The sequence below is a fragment of the Cannabis sativa genome, chromosome 2 (genome assembly GCF_029168945.1).
Source record: "Cannabis sativa cultivar Pink pepper isolate KNU-18-1 chromosome 2, ASM2916894v1, whole genome shotgun sequence".
NCBI classification, from domain to species: domain Eukaryota; kingdom Viridiplantae; phylum Streptophyta; class Magnoliopsida; order Rosales; family Cannabaceae; genus Cannabis; species Cannabis sativa.
Window position 1 is genome coordinate 71,175,446 of NC_083602.1, and position 18,331 is coordinate 71,193,776.

The following is an 18,331-nucleotide window of genomic DNA, read 5'->3' on the forward strand; positions in this document are numbered from 1 at the left end:
ATGTCATGAATAAGAAGGAAATTGACTTTCATGAATTAGTCAATGACCTTCAAACTTATGAAAATTTGATTGGAGGACCCAAGAAGAAAGGGAGTAAACCTCACAATCCTGGGAATGGTAATGGGACGATGAAACCTGAAGCAAATGTTGCCTCTGCTTCGAAACCCAAATCGAAGAAGAAGTGGAAGAACACCAAGAAGCGAACAAAAGCCATGAAGAATAAAAAGGCTGCTCCTTCTGGTGATGCTACACTTAAAGGAAAGTGTTTCTACTGCAATGAAAAAGGTCACTGGAAACCTTAGTGTCCTAAACTTCTTGCAAAGAAACAAGGTATTTCTATTTATAAACTTTAAGAGTTTTAGTGAATTATTATCCAATTGGATTTATGATTCTGGACTAACTTTGTTTATTTGTTTTCTTCTTCTTATAGGCCAAGCTACTTGAACTCAGATGAGTTGGATCAGAAAGCTGGACCAAAGGGTGAAATCGTCCAGATGAAGATGAAGCTCTTCAATTTATTTTTGAATTAATTGTTTTAGTTTAAAGACAATTTGGATTTCAAATTTTAGTTAGGGATATTTATCCCTATTTTTCTCATATTGTTGCAATACATTTTTTATTTTATTATTAATAAAGTATTCTTTTATTTTCGAATTCAACCATTGCAATTTATGAGAATGAGCTTCATTTATTTTATCTTCATCAACTATTACCACATTATATTTATATGTTTGTATGTGTGAGTGTTTTTATTATTGATGCAAATTCTATAATATTTACAACTCTTCATAGAGTTATATTAAATAAACACTAGAAACTAATTCTATGTTTATTAATAATTGTTCATTCTAATACAATTATTAAGAATTTGTTTAATAAAAGGATCTTTTGATCTGATAGGGGTGGAGAAAAGTTAAGAAAACTATGCAGTTCAACGATCTTTTATATCTAATGAACTCTGGATAGTATTCAACTCCACATAAACTCTATCACACTTAGAGAATAATGATCTTTACTACCTTTAGGGGTGAATCATAATCTCTATATACTTAGGGGTGGAGGTTATCCATAGTACCCTATATGTATATTCTTAGGGGTGGAGTCTATTCCACAATTCCCTATGTAACACATATTTTCTTTAAACATGGAAGTAATATAATGAATTAGCGATTATCAATATAAATTCTTGATCTTGATTGTATGTTCCATTTCGTTTTACTATTGTAAGTAAAAAGTTTGATACCTATGAAAGTTCTTTGATAAAGTTTCACACTACCTTAATTGAGTGAGAGAATTTTATAGTTCTATACCCATCTTCATCAGTTTGATACTTGTGATAGATACTTAAGAACACTACTGAAAAGTAAATCTAACCATTCACATGGATAGGAATAGCTTATCAGAATTATGAGAATAAGATAGAGAAATCTAGTTCAGTCTATTCGAATGACTTGAACCTAGAATTCTTAATCCTCATAAAATTTTATGGTATCTTAATTTTGATTACTTTATCTCTGGCATGTATTTTTCACTTCAAATACTAGTCTGCTATGTTGATGACTTAGTCTTAACTTAAAGTTTCAGACTAATATAAAAGTCACAACTAGGTAACTCTCCAAACAATAAGAGGTTAAAAGTATTATTTAACAAGACATATGTTATTGAGTGGGAGCTATCTGAGATGTAATCAAATAGGGAACATTAGAAGATATTCAAGAAAGATTTATGAAAGTGATCTATATGTTAGATATTAAGGAACTATGTATCAGTTGTCCTTGTATCTCACCAACTCATTTCGAGATCTTTGAGATGGTGCTTACTTTGGGGGTGGAGGAATTATTCTATAATAATTCAAGCTCTACCAGAGAAGAGTTATAACTTTGTAAATTTCGAAAATACCAGAAAGTTATATTGCTGAAGAAAAGTCTACACTGTATTATCTCAATTCCATATTTTAAAATATGAGAGATATGTCTTCTGTTTATTCAGATGTACATTTAAAATAGTAAAGATTTCAGTATCCCTTGATGAGTAAAGCATATAGTAAAGGATGTTTCATAAGAGAATTTATGAACTAGTTTCCAGAAGTTTGGGTGGATTCAAATATACTACACTTGATCTGAAGATCAAGACATCAGATTGACCTATTTGCACAGTTTGTTTTATATTAGTACAAGTGGGAGTTTGTTGGGTTTTATGCCCTAAATAAAACTCTTTACAATCTGATTAGTTATCAATATAAGAAATTTTGAAGTGATTGATGTTTGCAGGAATTTTACATGCTAATGGTTTAAATATGTTTATTACTTTTACACACAGAATCAGTTAAATCCAGATCATATGTTTATTCACAATTACAGTATCGTCAACACAGTGGAATGTGATTGTGATCATATGAATCAAAAGACTTGGTCCCTGTTTCATCAGTGTTATTGGATTTACACTAATGTGATAATCAACGATGATGTGTACTTACACTTGGAGTAAGTGTTATGTTCTTTCCAGGACATTAGTAAAGTATACTAGTTTCGAATGTATGGAGTATAAATTGGACTGGATGGATATTGCAACTAAGTTAAGATATTACAAACTTACCGTTATATATATCTTTCCAAGTCAATATCAGTAGTTGATCTTAAGATTAAAAGAATCTAAATCCTGATATGCTTAGGCTCAACTCAGGAGTGCTATTCATGTTCTTTGATTTATTAGTTAATCCTACTTTTAGGTCAGGGTGATACGTATATTTTGGGAACATGATAGTATGATTGAGTGGGAGTGCTGAACATAAATAAGGAATCTATAGCTTCTACTGGTGTATAGAAGTCAAGTGATGATTGTTGGAAATTATTTTACCAGGATCTTAGATCTACTCACAAGTATGTTTATTAACATCCTAAATAAGAACTTTCTAAAACGATAAATTAAACTCATATAAAGTTCAAGAAACCTTACATTGGGTGCAGCGGAATTAAATGACTCCTTCCGTTCAGATCTCTAACCCTTGATTCCTTTCTGTAGCAGAGTATTATCAAGATCTGAACCTGGATCTCTTTCTCTGAATCCTTGATGCTGAATCTCCTTTGCTGATGATCTTTCTTCACGATCTTCCTCACTATGATTGAGGTATTGCTTGATGTGTGTGGGCACTACTCTAATCACTAAAGTAATTTCGAAATTCAAAGGAAGAAGGTAGAGAGAGAGTGGCGGCTAGAGAAGAGAGAGTGGAGGCTCAGGTTTTTCTGATTCAGAAAAAGTGTGATTTTCCTGAAGCCTTCACTATCTATTTATAGCATTCCACTAGGGTTAGATTTGAATTATATGGCATTAAAATAATGAAAAAATCAACTTAAAATACCTATAAAGGTGGCCGGCCATGGCTAGGTGGACTGAGCCTTGATTTTTGCAATTTTGCAATTTTAACACCTTTTGTATTTGATTTTCTCAAAAATGCCAATTTCCTAATTCAATCATTTAAATGCCAATTCTAACTATTTAATAACTATAAATAATTATTAAATAATATTGTCATTTATCATATTTATTAATTGAACCATACAAAGTATCATAATTAACAAATATGCCCCTATTAACTCTTTCTTTACAATTTCGCCCTTACTTAGTGAAAATTTCACAAATAGACATAGTCTAATTCGTGAATTATAACTGATTAATCAAAACCAATTACATGAGTCTTACAAACAATATTATCTCAACTAGTGGGGGGACCATGGGTCTATATAACCGAGCTTCCAATAAGTAGATCAAGAATTTAGTACTAAAATTCACTAACTTATTAATTCTTCGTTGAATCCACGCATAGAACTTAGAATTGCACTCTCAGTATATAGAATGCTCTATATGTTCCACCATATAGACACATCATTAGTTATCCATTGTTATAATCCTAATTTGATCAATGATCCTCTATATGAATGATCTACACAGTAAAGGGATTAAATTACCGTAACACCCTACTATGTATTTTATCCTTAAAACACTTGACCCCGTATAAATGATATTTCAGCTTATGTGAAATGAGATCTCCACCATTTATTTTCGTTTGGTCAAGCTCGAAGGAGATCATCCTTTGCTTACTATTTGCCAGATAGAAGCTATAGATTCCATGTTTATGCTAGCGCTCCCACTCAATTGCACTACCGTGTTCCCAAAATGTACGTATCACCCTGACCTAAAAGTAGGCTTAACTAACAAATCAAAGAACACGAATAGCCTTTCAAGATTGAGCCTAATCATAACAGGATTAAGATCATTTGATCTAGGATCAACTTGGCGATATTGACTTGAATAGATTTTACGGTAAGTTTAATTAAATCTAAATCAAAGTTCAATATCGGTCCCTTCCGATGCATACTCCATGCATCCAACCTGAGCTTTACTTTAACTAATGTTCTGGAAAGAACATAGTATTTCTCCAAATACAAGTAAACTCTTGTTGTAGATTATCATATCAGTAAAACCCTGTGTCTGATAAATCTAGGAAACTTTATTCACATAGTCATGTTTACTTTCCAATGTGATGATAGCACAATAAACATGATCAAGTATGTGAAAAGGGTTTAAGATGAATTTATAAATCAATTAGACAAGCAATTGATAAAGTGAACCAAAACATACACAAATGAATGAAAAATACTTCGGTTTCTTTATTGATGTTGAATAAAATAGATTACATTGAAATGGAGTTTTATTTAGGGCATAAAACCTAACAAACTCCCACTTGCACTAATATAAAACTAATTAGTACATATCAATTAATCCTAAATTCTGACGGTGCTTTTCAAAGGCTATCACGGCCAACACTTTGGTAAATGGATCAGCTAGGTTGTCCTCTGTGTCAACTTTCTCAACTAGTACATCCCCTCTTGCCACGTATTCTCTGATAATGTGATACTTCCTTTCAATGTGTTTGCTTCTCTTGTGGCTTCGAGGTTCTTTCTTTGCTATTGCTCCATTGTTATCACGAGTAGTACCGCAGGCTTTTCCATTCCAGAACAACTCCTATCTTTGGTGAAGAACTTTCTTAGCCAGACAAGTTCTTTAGCAGCTTCGGCTGGTGCTATGTATTCAGCTTCCATAGTTGAGTCCGATATCGCGGTTTGTTTAGCACTTCTCCAAACCACTGCTCCACCCCCAAGAGTAAACACCATGCCAGATGTTGATTTAAAGCACCACCCTTGTAGACTAACACAAGATTCCTTGTACTCTTTAAGTATTTCAAAATATACTTAACTGCATTCCAATGTTCTTGTCCTGGATTAGACTGATACCTGCTCACGATTCCAACAAACATACCGTATGTCGTGCCTAGTGCATAACATTGATACATTAGACTTCCAAGCTGAGAGGCATAGGGAATTCTTGCCATGTCCTCATCTGCGAGGATCGGGTATGATCGTGCCTTAGATAGACGAATACCATATCTAGAACGCATGTTTGCCCCATTGGTGTTGTTCATGGAGAATCTCTCTAAGACTTTGTCTATGTAGGTTGTTTGAGAGAGAGCAAGAGATCTGTTCTTCCGGTTTCTGATAATCTGAATACCAAGAACATAGGCTGCTTCACCCAAATCTTTCATATCGAATTGAGTGTTGAGCCATTCCTTAATGTGAGTCATTTTCTTGACATTGTTTCCAATGATCAAAATGTCATCAACATAAAGGACAAGGAATACTACTATTTGGTCTTCCTTGAGTTGGTAAGCACAAGGTTCATCTTCATTCTAAAGAAAGCCGTAGGTCTTGATGATTTCATCAAACCTCTTGTTCCATGAGCGAGAAGCTTGCTTAAGTCCATAGATAGACCTGTTTAACTTGCAAACTTTCTTTTCACACCGCCAGAAGAACATAACCTTCGGTTGCTCCATATAGATGGTTTCTTCAAGTACCCCATTAAGGAAGGCAATCTTGACATCCATTTGCCGTATTTCATAATCCAAAGCAAAGAAATGCATGGAGAGAAGAATTCGGATGGATTTGAGCATGGCAACAGGACTAAAAGTTTCCTCATAGTCCACGCCTTCTCTTTGGGTATAACCCTTGGCTACAAGTCTAGCTTTAAAAGTTTCGACTTCGCCTCCAGCTCCTCTTTTCTTCTTGTAAACCCACTTGCATCCTATCGGATGATAGTCGTCAGGTGCGTCTACATATTCCCGTACTTTGTTCTTTTTCATGGAATCCATTTCGAATCCATGCCACTCGACCATCGTTTCCGTTGCGGACTAGCCATTGCCTGTTTATAGGTTAATGGATCGTCATCAATACCGTCACCTACGACCCTATTGATTTCACCATCTAAGCCATAACGAGCAGGTTTTGTTGAAACCCTCCCACTACGACGAGGTACGGTTGTCTTCTGAACAGAAACTTTAGTAGTAGATTTCTCAGTTTGTTCAACTGAGGGAGTGGGATTGTCCTCTTCACGTGTGGAAGAGAACGGAACATTGGAAGGACTTATATCTGAAAGCATTTCCTCCAACACTACTTTAATTTGTGATTTGAAATTCTTAATATAGTCATCTTCAAGGAAAGTGGCATTTGTAGAAACAAACACTTTATCATCCTTGCGACTATAAAATAGTCCACCCCTAGTCTCTTTAGAATTACCGACAAACATGCAAACTTCAGTACATGACTCAAGTTTGCCGTCTTTCTTTCTTAAGACATGAGCAGTGGCACCCCTCGTATTACGTAATGGCGTAAACTAGGTGTACAACCATTCCAAAGTTCTAAAGGTGTCTTAGTGGATTGATTTAGATGGAACAACATTTAAAATGTCACGGTTGCCATCTGAATTGCATATCCCGAAGGACGTAGGTAGAGTTGAAAAACTAAGCATAGACCTAACCATTTCCAAAAGCGTGCGATTCCGTCTTTCTGCAACTCCATTTTTCTGTGGAGTGCTAGGGGCGGTTAATTGGGATTCAATTCCAAGTTCAATTAAATGATCTTTGAACTCGCATATCCATATATTCTCCACCCACTATCGATTCGCAAGATCTTTAATGATTTACCTAATTGGTTTTTGGGCCAAAGCATGAAATTCTTGAAACTTTGCAATTGTTTCAGATTTCTTATGCATAAGGTAAATATGTCCATATCTAGAGTAATCGTCAATGAAAGTGACAAAGTACTCATAACCACCTCGGGCTTTGACATTCAAAGGTCCGCGTACATCGGAATGCACTAACCACAGAGGGATTTTGGCACGCTCTCCCTTTGCGAGAGAAAGAACGTTTAGTCATTTTTCCTTCCAGGGCGGGACTCGCAACCGGCAATTCACCTAAGACGACATTTTTCAATGGACCGTCTTTGGTTAGCCTATTGAGTCTATCAAAGCCTATATGACCTAAACGTAAATGCCATAGATATGTTTCATTATCATCATCGATCTTTTGCTTTTTGTGGTTTCTAGGTTTAGCTACTTTAAAAAGTTCGTTATGTAGGGCAAATGGTGTTTCTGGTCTAAGAACATAAAGTCCTTGTTCCATGGATGCAACACAAATCCGAATGTCATTTCGAGGAAATGGTAGAACCGTAATCCGAAAAATCTAATTTGTATTGTTGCAATTGTAAGCATGAAACGAAACCAAGTTTCTACTTGAAATTTGGAATGTATAAGACATTGTCTAATTCCAAAATTTCGTTTTGAAACTTGAGTTTGGCTTTTCCTCACTCTAACCGAAACCATTTTGCCATTACCAACTTTAAGTTTCAACTCTCCGGATTTCAAATAATTCCAATTCTCAAGCAATTGCAATGAACAACTTACATGGTTTGTAGACCCAGAATCAAGAATCCAAATGGATTTATCATTCTCTAACACACATGATTCGAAGACTAAAGCATTACTGCTTATTCGTTTGTTAATTGTTGTTCTTGCTAGTTCATTTTGTTGTGAAGTATAACTTGAGGAAGTGGAATCACTTTCTCTTATCTTCTCAACTAAGCTTGAAGTAGTAGGATTTATGGAGTTATGAACTATTTGCTCTTCGTAGTGAACAATTCCCACTTTACCCGCTTTTCGGAATTTAAAGTCCATCATGAGCATATGTGAAGTATTACTCTGACAAGGAGTTTATAACTTCAAGTTCAATTGCTAAGATATTAACTAGGAGTGGAATGAGAAGGGGATTATAGACACTACAACACATCAATAAAATAGAAGTAAGGTTTTGGTTCAAAATTCATACACAAGTTCAGAAAATAACAAGTAATGACATATGTTATAGAAATACTAAATCTAACATAGTTTATTTTCCAAGGTTTCCAACATAATGAAATACAGTGTCCCGGTAGGCGAGAGTCAAAGATAACATTAGTTGAATAGAGTTGTCAGCTCATCTAAAATTAAACATTTTAGCAACCTTTTATTCGATCAAAATGAGAATCCAACGTTGTCCCGGTAGGTGAGAGTCAAGGTTATTCTCATTTTATGAGCTTCCACCATTGTTTCATGTTCTATGAGTTTATCTCTAAGTAGTCACCGTAGGGGAGAGTCTAAATAGAGACGAAAACTCACAAAACACTTATCAAATGAAATCTTACGGTGTTAAAAGTGTTCAACGAATAACCATCCATAGAGGAACGAAGTCTAGCGTCTCGAGGTTATATTGAATAAGTTTAACTATTGTAAGACCAACAATGGAGATCGAATATCTTTTGATTAAAATCTCATTATTTAAAAAATATATATATGTATTTTGTATAATCATAATATTCGATATTATAATAATGAAAAATTACAAATTAAAGTTGGTTTAATTAAAAAATCAACTTTAATTAATTTTCAATTATTATTTAATTTGAAAAATAAATTCAAATAAATATCGAACAAGTTCCATAATATAATAATGAAAAATCACAAATCAAAGTTGGTTTAAATAAAAAATCAACTTTAATTAATTTTCAATTATTAATTAAATTCGAAAAATCAATTCGAATATTTAAATGGAACAAATTTGAAAATATCTCACTTAAGTTGTTTTAGAAGAATCTAAAAAAAATCAACTTAAATATCTTTCAAATCAGATTTAATTAAATATAAAATTAAGTTGTAACCACTTAATTTGAAGATATTCCATTTTAAGTTAATATTCGAAAAGATATTAACCTAAAAAATATCTAAAGAATCTTAATAACCAATGCCTAAAATTCCTCAACTTAATTTTGAAATTTTAAATTCAAAAGATATTCAGATTTAAGTTGGTTAGTTGTAGATAACTAAATATCAACTTAAATAGGAATATTTAATGAAAAATTTAAATTAAGCTCCAGAAAGAATCTAGATGGTTATTATTCTATATTTAATTAAATACAAGAAAATACATATAGTTTAGCTTCGAATATAAAATTCTTTAAACTATGATTTTCTAAATTAATTTCAAAATACATGAAATTAATTATGTTGCTAATTCAATTTTAATTAGGTTAAACTAGTGTAATTAACCTAGTAGTACCATTCAAATCGCAAATGGGCCTTCGGTGGGGTGGTTTGTGTGAGGGGGTGCTGGGTTCAGTATGTCGTACCCACTTCTATGGCTCCCAACTCTCACACAAGGCCCAAAAGAGAGGAATTTAACCTTAATAAGAACAACTGTTATTAATTGAATAGGCCCAAAAACTAAATGGGCCTAAATAAATTCTATCAAGAACTATGATAATTTATTTTAGTAACATTAACCTATATGCATCTATAATAAAATTAAACACATAGGCTCACACAGGCACACTTTGGATGGGTCCTATCATGTTGCTAGGTCATACACAGATGAAAGAAGATTGTAAATATACCTGTTACAAATTATTATCTTGACCAAGGGAGCCATCAGATCATTAGATCTGGCAAAAGGTAACCATGGCTATTTGCAATCAAGTAATAATAGGTTTTGAAAACTTACAAACAAGTTAAAAACACATACTCCTGCAACAAGGTTAATTGGATAGTTGGATGTAGGATTTATTTAATTTTAAATTAAATATTTAATTTCGAAAATAATAAAAAAAATTCGAAAATTTTTAAAAAATTTTTTTGAAAAATTCGAAAATTAAAAAAAAATTAAATTTAAAATTAAACCTACAATTTTGAAAAATTAGGTTTCAACCAACCTAAATATCATTTCAAAAATTTGCTAACTACTTTTAAATTTTAAATGTTATTTTATAAATAAAAATTAAATAAAAAAATTAGAAAAGATAAATAAATATCTTTTTCAAATTTTAAATGTAATTTAAATAAATAAAATAACAAAATTTAAAAAATTAGCAAAATATCTTACATCTATTTAAAATTACATGATTATAAATATCTTATTTTAAATTTAAATAAGGTCAAAATATCTAAAAAGATTTAAAAAATCTTAAAAGATAAGATATAATTAAAAATATCTTAAAAGATAAGATATTTTAAAAATATCTTAAAAGATTTTATAAATATCTTATAAAATCTTACCTTAAATTTAAAAAAAATAAGATATAATCAAATTTAAAAATAAGATAGATTTTTAAGCAAGAAAATAGATACTAATTCTATTCAAATTCAAATTACACTAATATCTTGAATTAAATTTAAAAAAAATATTAAATTAATTCAAAATGATAATTAGGATTGAATTAGGAATAGTAATAGTATAAATACAAAACTATACAAAAAATTGGAAGTTAATTCCATGAAAAAGCATGAAAAATTGAAGAAAAATAAAAAAATTCGAAACTGTACGGACAGATTTGCGATCGCGATAAAAATATCAAGACAAATTTCCGATTTTTTCAAATCTTCAAAAATTTCTAACTAATTCAAATAAAATCCAAATTAAGTTCTGTAAAAGGCTAACTTGCTTAATTTTTTTCCATACTATCCATTAAAAATAATTTCAGAGATAAAATCGCAATTATTTTTCACGAAAATTTCACAAACATCAATCAATCATCAAATAACACTCAATACAACATGATACCATCCAAAGAACATACAAACAATCGTTTTAAAGTCCAAATTTCTTGCAAGTAAATCAATTACCATGGCTCTGATACCAGTTGTGGGAAATTATTTTACCAGGATCTTAGATCTACTCACAAGTATGTTTATTAACATTCTAAATAAGAACTTTCTAAAACGATAAATTAAACACATATAAAGTTCAAGAAACCTTACATTGGGTCAAGTACCAATTAAATGACTCCTTCCGTTCGGATCTCTAACCCTTGATTCCTTTCTGTAGCAGAGTATTATCAAGATCTGAACCTGGATCTCTTTCTCTGAATCCTTGATGCTGAATCTCCTTTGCTGATGATCTTTCTTCACGATCTTCCTCACTATGATTGAGGTATTGCTTGATGTGTGTGGGCACTACTCTAATCACTAAAGTAATTTCGAAATTCAAAGGAAGAAGGTAGAGAGAGAGTGGCGGCTAGAGAAGAGAGAGTGGAGGCTCAGGTTTTTCTGATTCAGAAAAAGTGTGATTTTCCTGAAGCCTTCACTATCTATTTATAGCATTCCACTAGGGTTAGATTTGAATTATATGGCATTAAAATAATGAAAAAATTAACTTAAAATACCTATAAAGGTGGCCGGCCATGGCTAGGTGGACTGGGCCTTGATTTTTGCAATTTTGCAATTTTAATACCTTTTGTATTTGATTTTCTCAAAAATGCCAATTTCCTAATTCAATCATTTAAATGCCAATTCTAACTATTTAATAACTATAAATAATTATTAAATAATATTGTCATTTATCATATTTATTAATTGAACCATACAAAGTATCATAATTAACAAATATGCCCCTATTAACTCTTTCTTTACAATTTCGCCCTTACTTAGTGAAAATTTCACAAATAGACATAGTCTAATTCGTGAATTATAACTGATTAATCAAAACCAATTACATGAGTCTTACAAACAATATTATCTCAACTAGTGGGGGGACCATGGGTCTATATAACCGAGCTTCCAATAAGTAGATCAAGAATTTAGTACTAAAATTCACTAACTTATTAATTTTTCGTTGAATCCACGCATAGAACTTAGAATTGCACTCTCAGTATATAGAATGCTCTATATGTTCCACCATATAGACACATCATTAGTTATCCATTGTTATAATCCTAATTTGATCAATGATCCTCTATATGAATGATCTACACAGTAAAGGGATTAAATTACCGTAACACCCTACTATGTATTTTATCCTTAAAACACTTGACCCCGTATAAATGATATTTCAGCTTATGTGAAATGAGATCTCCACCATTTATTTTCGTTTGGTCAAGCTCGAAGGAGATCATCCTTTGCTTACTATTTGCCAGATAGAAGCTATAGATTCCATGTTTATGCTAGCGCTCCCACTCAATTGCACTACCGTGTTCCCAAAATGTACGTATCACCCTGACCTAAAAGTAGGCTTAACTAACAAATCAAAGAACACGAATAGCCTTTCAAGATTGAGCCTAATCATAACAGGATTAAGATCATTTGATCTAGGATCAACTTGGAGATATTGACTTGAATAGATTTTACGGTAAGTTTAATTAAATCTAAATCAAAGTTCAATATCGGTCCCTTCCGATGCATACTCCATGCATCCAACCTGAGCTTTACTTTAACCAATGTTCTGGAAAGAACATAGTATTTCTCCAAATACAAGTAAACTCTTGTTGTAGATTATCATATCGCAAAACCCCGTGTCCGATAAATCTAGGAAACTTTATTCACATAGTCATGTTTACTTTCCAATGTGATGACGAGCCTGATAAACATGATCAAGTATGTGAAAAGGGTTTAAGATGAATTTATAAATCAATTAGACAAGCAATTGATAAAGTGAACCAAAACATACACAAATGAATGAAAAAATACTTCTGTTTCTTTATTGATGTTGAATAAAATAGATTACATTGAAATGGAGTTTTATTTAGGGCATAAAACCTAACAAACTCCCACTTGCACTAATATAAAACTAATTAGTACATATCAATTAATCCTAAATTCTGACGGTGCTTTTCAAAGGCTGCCACGGCCAACACTTTGGTAAATGGATCAGCTAGGTTGTCATCTGTGTCAACTTTCTCAACTAGTACATCCCCTCTTGCCACGTATTCTCTGATAATGTGATACTTCCTTTCAATGTGTTTGCCCATAACTACACCTTGGCCGGCCACTAATTGTGGAGTTTCAAATTGATTTTTTCATTATTTTAATGCCAAATAATTCCTAACCTAAACCTAGTAGTTGCCTATAAATAGAAAGTGATGGCTCAGTCAAATCACATGCTTTCATTAGTTTTCTGACAGAAATTTCTCTCTTCAGAAAAATGAGCCTTCCCTAGTTTCTATACCTGGCCGAAACCCTCTCTTCTTTTCTCTCTTCATAAATTTTGACCCTAGTGAAATAGTGAGTGCCCACACACAGCAAGCAGTAACTCAATCATAGATTGGAAGACTGTGAAGGATCAAACTTGAAGAAGAAGGAGATTCGGGCTCAGATCTTGATTATACTCTGCTACAGAAAGGATACGAGAATTAGAGATCTGAGTGGAAGGAGACATTAATTCCGCTGCATCAATGTAAGGTTTTCTTAACTTTATATGTGTTTAATTTATCGTTTTAGAAAGTTCATATTTAGGGTGTTTAAACAACATACTTGTGAGTAGATCTAAGATCCTGGTAAAATAAATTCCAACACTATATGCATCTATAATAAAATTAAACACATAGGCTCACACAGGCACACTTTGGATGGGTCCTATCGTGTTGCTAGGTCATACACAGATGAAAGAAGATTGTAAATATACCTGTTACAAATTATTAACTTGACCAAGGGAGCCATCAGATCATTAGATCTGGCAAAAAGTAACTATGACTATTTGCAATCAAGTAATAATAGGTTTTGAAAACTTACAAACAAGCTAAAACACATACTCCTGCAACAAGGTTAGTTGGATAGTTGGATGTAGGATTTATTTAATTTTAAATAAATAAATAATTTCGAAAAATAATTTAAATAAAAAAATTTCGAAAATTTTTAAAAAAATTTTGAAAAAATTTCGAAATAAAAAAAATTTAAATTTAAAATTAAACCTACAATTTAGAAAAATTAAGTTTCAACCAACCTAAATATCATTTCAAAATTTGCTAACTACTTTTAAAATTTAAATGTTATTTTATAAATAAAAATTAAAAAAAAATTAAAAAAAAAAAAGATAAATGAATATCTTTTTCAGATTTTAAATGTAATTTAAATAAATAAAATAACAAAATTTAAAAGTTAGCAAAATATCTTACATCTTTTTAAAATTACATGATTATAGTTATCTTATTTTAAATTTAAATAAGTTCAAATTATTTTAAAAAAAAATTAATTTAAAATATTTAAAAGCTGACCTTAAATTCAAAAATAAGATAAGATATAATCAAATTTAAAAATAACATAGATTATTAAGCAAAAAAGATAGATACTAACTATTTTTAAATTCAAATTACACTAATAACATGAATTAAATTTAAAAAATATTAAATTAATTCATTATGATAATTAGAGTTGAATTAGGAATAGTAATAGTATAAATACAGAACTACACAAAAAATCGGAAGTTAATTCCATGAAAAAGCATGAAAAACGAAGAAAAACGAAAAAATTGCAAGCTGTACGGACGGGATGCAGTGCATACCCGTCCGCGCGTGTATGCTAGGTGCTGGGCCGAGTTTGCTCGGCGGAATCATGTCGTGCATGATTTCCGCGCGCGCAGGTGGGTTTCAGCACAACCCCGATTTTTTTGAATCTTCAAAAAATCATAACTAATTCAAATTAAATCGAAATTGAGTTCCGTAAAAAAGTAACTTGCTTAATTTTTTTCCATACTATCCAGTAAAAATAATTCCAGAAACAGATATTCAATTATTTTTCACGAAAATTCATAAACACCAATCAATCATCAAATAACACTCAATACAACATGATACCATCCAAAAAACATCAAACAATCGTTTTAAAGTCCAAATTTCTTGCAAGTAAATAAATTACCATGGCTCTGAGGCTAGTTTTTGGAAATATTTTACCTGGATCTTAGATGTACTCACAAGTATGTTTATTAATACCCTAAATATGAACTTTCTAAAACGAAAAAATAAACACGTATAAAGTTTAAGAAACCTTACATTGGGTGCAGCGGAATTAAATGACTCCTTCCGTTCAGATCTCTAACCCTTGTATCCTTTCTGTAGCAGAGTATTATCAAGATCTGAACCTGAATTTCTTTCTCTGAATCCTTGATGCTGAAACTCCTTTGCTGATGATCTTTCTTCACGATCTTCCTCACTATGATTGAGGTATTGCTTGCTGTGTGTGGGCACTACTCTAATCACTAAGGTAATTTCGAAATATGAAGGAAGAAGAGAGAGAGAGTGTGGCGGCCAAGGTAGAGAGAGAAAGGCTCAGGTTTTCTGATTCAGAAGTGTAATTTTCCTGAAGCCTTCACTACCTATTTATAGCATTCCACTAGGGTTAGGTTTGAATTATTTGGCATTAAAATAATGAAAATATCAGTTTAAAATGCCTACAAAAGTGGTCGGCCATGGCTTGATGGATTTGGGCCTTGCATTTTGCAATTTTGCAATTTTAACACTTTTGTATCTGATTTTCTCAAAAACGCCAATTTTCTAATTCAACCATTTAAATGCCAATTCTAACTATTTAATAACTATAAATAATTATTAAATAATATTGTCATTTATCATATTTATTAATTGAACCATACAAAGTATCATAATTAACAAATATGCCCCTATTAACTCTTTCTTTACAATTTCGCCCTTACTTAGTGAAAATTTCACAAATAGACATAGTCTAATCTGAGAATTATAATTTATTAATCAAAACCAATTACATGAGTCTTAAAAACAATATTATCTCAACTATTGCGGGGACCATGGGTCTATATAACCGAGCTTCCAATAAGTAGATCAAGAATTTAGCACTAAAATTCATTAACTTATTAATTCTTCATTGAATCCACGCATAGAACTTAGAATTGCACTCTCAGTATATAGAATGCTCTATATGTTCCACCATATAGACGCATCATTAGTTATCCATTGTTATAATCCTAATTTGATCAATGATCCTCTATATGAATGATCTACACTGTAAAGGGATTAGATTACCGTAACACCCTACTATGTATTTTATCCTTAAAACACTTGACCCCGTATAAATGATATTTCAGCTTATGTGAAATGAGTACTCCACCAATTATGTTCGTTTGGTCAAGCTCGAAGGAGATCATCCTTTGCTTACTATTCGCCAGATAGAAGCTATAGATTCCATGTTTATTCTAGCGCTCCCACTCAATTGCACTACCGTGTTCCCAAAATGTACGTATCACCCTGACCTAAAAGTAGGCTTAACTAACAAATCAAAGAACACGAATAGCCTTTCAAGATTGAGCCAAATCATAATAGGATTAAGAACATTTGATCTAGGATCAACTTGGGCGATATTGATTTGAATAGATTTTACAGTAAGTTTAATTAAATCTAAGTCAAAGTTCAATATCGGTCCCTTCCGATGCATACTCCATGCATCCAACCTGAGCTTTACTTTAACCATTGTTCTGGAAAGAACATAGCATTTCTCCAAATGCAAGTAAACTCTTGTTGTAGATTATCATATCAGTAAAACCCTGTGTCTGATAAATCTAGGAAACTTTATTCACATAGTCATGTTTACTTTCCAATGTGATGACAACACAATAAACAGGATCAAGTATGTGAAAAGGGTTTAAGATGAATTTATAAATCAAATAGACAAGCAATTGATAAAGTGAACCAAAACATACACAAATGAATGAAAAATACTTCTGTTTCTTTATTGATGTTGAATAAAATAGATTACATTGAAATGGAGTTTTATTTAGGGCATAAAACCTAACAAATAAATGGTGGAGTACTCATTTCACATAAGCTGAAATATCATTTATACGGGGTCAAGTGTTTTAAGGATAAAATACATAGTAGGGTGTAACGGTAATCTAATCCCTTTACAGTGTAGATCATTCATATAGAGGATCATTGATCAAATTATGATTATAACAATGGATAACTAATGGTGTCTCTATATGGTGGAACATATAGAGAATTCTATATTCTGAGAGTGCAATTCTAAGTTCTATGCGTGGATTCAACGAAGAATTAATGAGTTAGTGAATTTAAGTTATAAATTCTTGATCTGCTTATTGGAAGCTCGGTTATATAGACCCATGGTCCCCGCACTAGTTGAGATAATATTGCTTGTAAGACTCATATAATTGGTTTTGATTAATCAATTATAATTCTCAAATTAGACTATGTCTATTTGTGAATTTTTCACTAAGTAACGACGAAATTGTAAAGAAAGAGTTTTAGGGGCATATTTGTTAATTATGATACTTTGTATGGTTCAATTAATAAATATGATAAATGACAATATTATTTAATAATTATTTATAGTTATTAAATAGTTAGAATTGGCATTTAAATGGTTGAATTTGAAAATTAGCATTTTTAAGAAAATCAGATGCAAAAGTGATAAAACTGCAAAATTGCAAAAAGTGAGGCCCAAATCCATACTGCCATGGCCGGCCACTTTTATAGGAATTATCCTCTGATATTTTCATTATTTTAATGCCAAATAATTCAAATCTAACCCTAGTGGAATGCTACAAATAGATAGTGAAGGCTTCAGGAAAATTACACTTCTTATTCAAAAAAACCTGAGCCTTCTCTCTCTATACTTGGCCGCCCACTCTCTCTCTCTCTTCTTCCTTAAGAATTCGAAATACTTAGTGATTAGAGTAGTGCCCACACACAGCAAGTAATACCTCAATCATAGTGAGGAAGATCGTGAAGAAAGACTTTGAGCAAGAAGGAGTTTCAGTACTAAAGAATCAGAGAAAGAGATCCAGGTTCAGATCTTGATAATACTCTGCGACAGAAAGAATACAAGGTTTAGAGATCTGAACGGAAGGAGTCATATTATTCCGCTGCACCCAATGTAAGGTTTACTAAACTTTATATGTGTTTATTTCATCGTTTTAGAAAGTTCATCTTTAGGGTGTTAATCAACATACTTGTGAGTAGATCTAAGATCCTAGTAAAATAATTTCCAATAACTCCATGGTAACATACACTCTAAATATCATTGCTCTTTTGTGTGGAGCAAGTGATATTATGTGGTGACTAGTGGAGTTAGTGAGTGAGTGAGTGAGGGAACAAGGGAGAATGAGAGTGTAGAGAGAGAGAGAGAGGAGAGGGTAAGGACGAGGAGAGAGAGTGAGAGA